The sequence below is a fragment of the Amphimedon queenslandica genome, unplaced genomic scaffold (genome assembly GCF_000090795.2).
Source record: "Amphimedon queenslandica unplaced genomic scaffold, v1.1 AMPQUscaffold_12005, whole genome shotgun sequence".
NCBI classification, from domain to species: Eukaryota; Metazoa; Porifera; class Demospongiae; order Haplosclerida; family Niphatidae; genus Amphimedon; species Amphimedon queenslandica.
In genome coordinates this window covers 1-4051 of record NW_003547756.1, presented here as the reverse complement: position 1 = coordinate 4051, position 4051 = coordinate 1, and the positions used below count along the sequence as shown (strand labels likewise).

The following is a 4051-nucleotide window of genomic DNA, read 5'->3' as shown; positions in this document are numbered from 1 at the left end:
GGGTTTCTTGATAAAAAAGACAAAGTTCCGTTTTGCACTATTGCGCATGCGCACAAGCTGTTTTACGGAGAACAACGGACTGCCGGATCTATAGCCCCGCAGTAGGCGTCCGGCTGCCGGACCAATATCCACTTCCATTAGTTAAACATCAGACAATCTCACATTTCCTTTCATGAATCCAAAAGTCTAGCTACAATCCTATCCTGAGCAAGAAGAAAGCTAAAGACAAAGGTGACACTGACTCTAGTAAAGATCAAGCACAGACAAATGTCGTTGGGAGTGAGGAGGAGAATGAAGACTATTCCTTGTTTAAAGCAGCTGGTAACGCCTCAAACAAACCTCTGTTAGCAAGCATTCTCATTAATGAAGTTAGTGTGAAGATGGAGATCGATACAGGGGTATCTGTCTCTCTAATGGGAGAAGACACCTATCAATTAGTTCAAGATCCTGAGAAGCCTCTTCAACGCTCCACAGCCAAGCTTCATACCTACATGAGAGAACCAATCAAGGTATTGTGTTCCACTGAGGTTCATGTACAGCATAATGGTCAGAGTATGACATTGCCTTTGATTGTAATGAAGGGCAAGGGTTCTCCACTACTTGGGCAGAATTGGTTGTCAATGCTCAAATTAGATTAGCAGAATGTATTTAAAGTAGAAACCAATCGCTCTTTACAAGACGTACTAACATGCTTTGGAGAAGTATTCAATGGAGGGCTCGGGAAAGTAGAAGGAGTGCAAGCTAAGATATTTGTACATCCCCAGTCTACGCCTATATTTCATAAAGCTCGTCCTGTCCCCTATGCATTGAAAGCTAAAGTGGAAGCTGAATTAGATCGCCTTCAGGAACATGGAATTATTGAACCGGTTCGTTTCGCTGACTGGGCTGCTCCAATAGTTCCAGTGCTCAAGAGAGATGGATCCATTCGTATATGTGGGGACTACAAGGTCACTGCAAATCGAGTGGCAAGGTTAGACAAGTATCCTCTTCCTCGTATTGAAGACTTGTTAGCTTCATTGTCTGGTGGGACGTGCTTCTCCAAGCTAGACCTATCACATGCCTATCAACAGATAGAGCTGGAGGAGGAGTCTCGTGAGTACACTATAATTAATACACATAAGGGGTTATTCAGGTACAACAGATTGCCTTTTGGGATAGCCTCAGCCCATCAATCTTTCAGAGGGTAATGGACACCTTGTTACAAGGGATCCCAGGGGTATGTGTATACATTGATGATATTTTAGTTGCTGGTTCCACTGAAGAAGAGCACCTTGCTCGTCTATCAGAAGTCCTCAAGTGTTTGGCTGAATCTGGAATGAGATTGAAGCAAGAGAAGTGTAGTTTTCTACTGTCCTCAGTCGAGTATTTGGGCCATACAATCAGTAGAGAGGGATTGAAGACTTCTGAATCTAAAGTTAAAGCCATTTCAAATGCTCCAGCTCCATTGAATGTGAGTGAATTACGTTCATTCATAGGTCTTGTCAATTATTATGGCAAATTTTTGCCTGATCTTGCTACAACACTCACACCATTGTATGAATTGCTACATGCTAAGAAGAAGTGGTCATGGGGAAAGGAACAAGAGAAATCCTTCAGAGAGATTAAGGAGCTGCTGAAGTCGTCCAGAGTACTGATTCATTTTGACGACACATTACCATTAACTCTCTCATGTGATGCCTCTCCTTACAGAGTTGGTGCTGTCCTAGCTCACAGACTGTCAAGTGGTGAGGAGCGTCCTATTGGATTTGCCTCTCGCACACTAATGGTGGCTGAGAAGAAGTACTCGCAATTAGAGAAGGAGGCGTTGGCCATCATTTTTGCAGTCTGGAAGTTTCATCAATATCTCTATGGTAGACCGTTTGAATTAAAAACGGATCACAAGCCCTTAACATATATATTTAATGAAAAGAAGGGAATTCCTGTGTTGTCATCTGGACGTATTCAGAAGTGGGCTCTCACTCTTGGAGCATTATAGCTACACTATTACTTATAAGGAAGGCAAGTATAATGTGTGTGCCGATGCTATGAGTCGCCTCCCACTTCAAGTCTCTTCTAGCTCTCCACCTAAGCCAGCTGATGTCATTCATCTACTGGAATATTTGGACACCTCCCCAGTAACTAGTACTCAGGTTCGGTCGTGGACAGATCGAGATCCGGTATTGTCTCGAGTACGGGATTGGATACTTATTGGTTGGCCTGCTAAAGAGGGGGAAGGAAACAATCTCTTTCAACCATATATGAGGAGGAGGTATGAGCTGAGTGTGGAGGAGGGTTGTGTATTGTGGGGCAATTGTATAGTCATTCCAAATAAAGGGGGGAAAGCCTTAGTATCATATTGCATGAGGGTCACACTGGAATTGTCAGAATGAAAAGCTTTGCACGAGGATATGTCTGGTGACCAAATATGGACCATGAGCTTAAACAGTGTGTGCAAGCATGTAATGTGTGTCAATTGCAGAGGAAGTCTCCCCCAGTAACCCCTCACATCCATGGGCATGGCCTGACAAACCATGATCTAGAATCCATATAGATTATGCGGGGCCTATAGAGGGAAAGATGTTTTTAGTGGTGGTAGATGCGTATTCTAAATGGTTAGATGTTCACATGACTATCTCTACTACTACTTTAGCTACTCTAGACTTATTAAGGAGATCATTTGCTACTTTGGGCTTGCCTGAGGTAGTTGTTTCAGACAATGCTGCCAACTTTACTAGTGAAGAATTTAGAAGCTTCATGAAGAGGAATGGCATCAAGCATGTTAGAACCCCGCCTTATCACCCTGCCTCTAATGGTATTGCAGAGAGAGCTGTCCAGACTTTAAAGGATAGCATAAAGAAGTTGAAGAAGGGATCTCTGGAGACTCGGTTGTCTAGATTTTTGTTTAAATACCGTGTTACCCCTCATTCTGTTACTGGTTTTGCTCCTGCTGATATAATGTTTGGTCGTAGATTAAGGACACATCTCGATGTTTTGAAGCCTGATTTGTCTAGGAAGGTTATTTGTAATAAGGAGCATCAAAAGAATTGGTATAATATTCGTGTGAATCAAGGAAATTTTAAAGTTGGTGACTTAGTGTATGCTCGAAACTATGCTACAGGTCCAAAATGGTTACCTGGTAAGATTGTGGAGTCAAGTGGGAATGTATTATTTACTGTAGCTCTAATTGATGGTCGTCAGGTGCGTAAGCATACTGATCAACTGATTAAACGGTATGCAGACTCTAATGATCAAGCAGATGAAGAGCAGTTGGATCATGATGATATCCCTGTGAGTTCTAATAATGAAGATTTTACTAACACTGCTCCTACTGTGAACAACCACCTGATACTCCAGAGCTTTCTGCTGATACAACTACTACTTCCCATTCTGCTTCTCATACACTGTCTCGTTCGACTACTCCTGATCGTACGACAGAATCTCCTATTCAAGACGAGGAACAGAGCCGAGAATCTGCTCCGCCTACCGTTACTACTCGTCGTTCGTCTCAAACACGGAATCCTCCAAACCGGTATGGCGATCCTTATGCTTATTAATATTATTTGATTTAATTCTATTATTGTGTGTATATCATTACTTATGATTCTGATTATTAATATTAATTTTTGCTTATTATTTTGTTAATGCATGCAAATTATGGTTTATGTGTGTATGTTTTTGACTAGTGAGAGGGGAATGTTATGTTTTATTAATTTGTGTAATTATTGTTTTGGTTCAGTAACTATTATAGTTATTACCTGGGCCTGCACAACCAGCTCGTTTATTCTTTTGTGTGTATCCATTGTCTATATTTGCACATGCTATTTTACTTCTCTGGTTGTGTACTGTTTTGTTACAAAGATAATTTCTTTTATAAACTGAGAATTGTTATCGATCGCTATCGTGGTCTGTTCACGCGTTAGTACACAACAAATTTGATTTACATGATGTTAAGAAATTAGTTCAAAACAAGAAAATTAAAATTATTTTGTAATGTACAACTTAGCTACTTGGAATATATTTCTGTCTAGCACAAGAACTGGAACTAAAACTAAATTTTATTGAAGTCTAGTTC

General features: G+C 40.9%; 1 pseudogene; it reads left to right on the top strand.

Moving 5' to 3' along the window:
- The first annotated feature begins 380 nt into the window (after positions 1-380).
- LOC109588575 (uncharacterized protein K02A2.6-like) lies at positions 381-3735 on the top strand (annotated as a pseudogene).
- Positions 3736-4051: the final 316 nt, after the last annotated feature.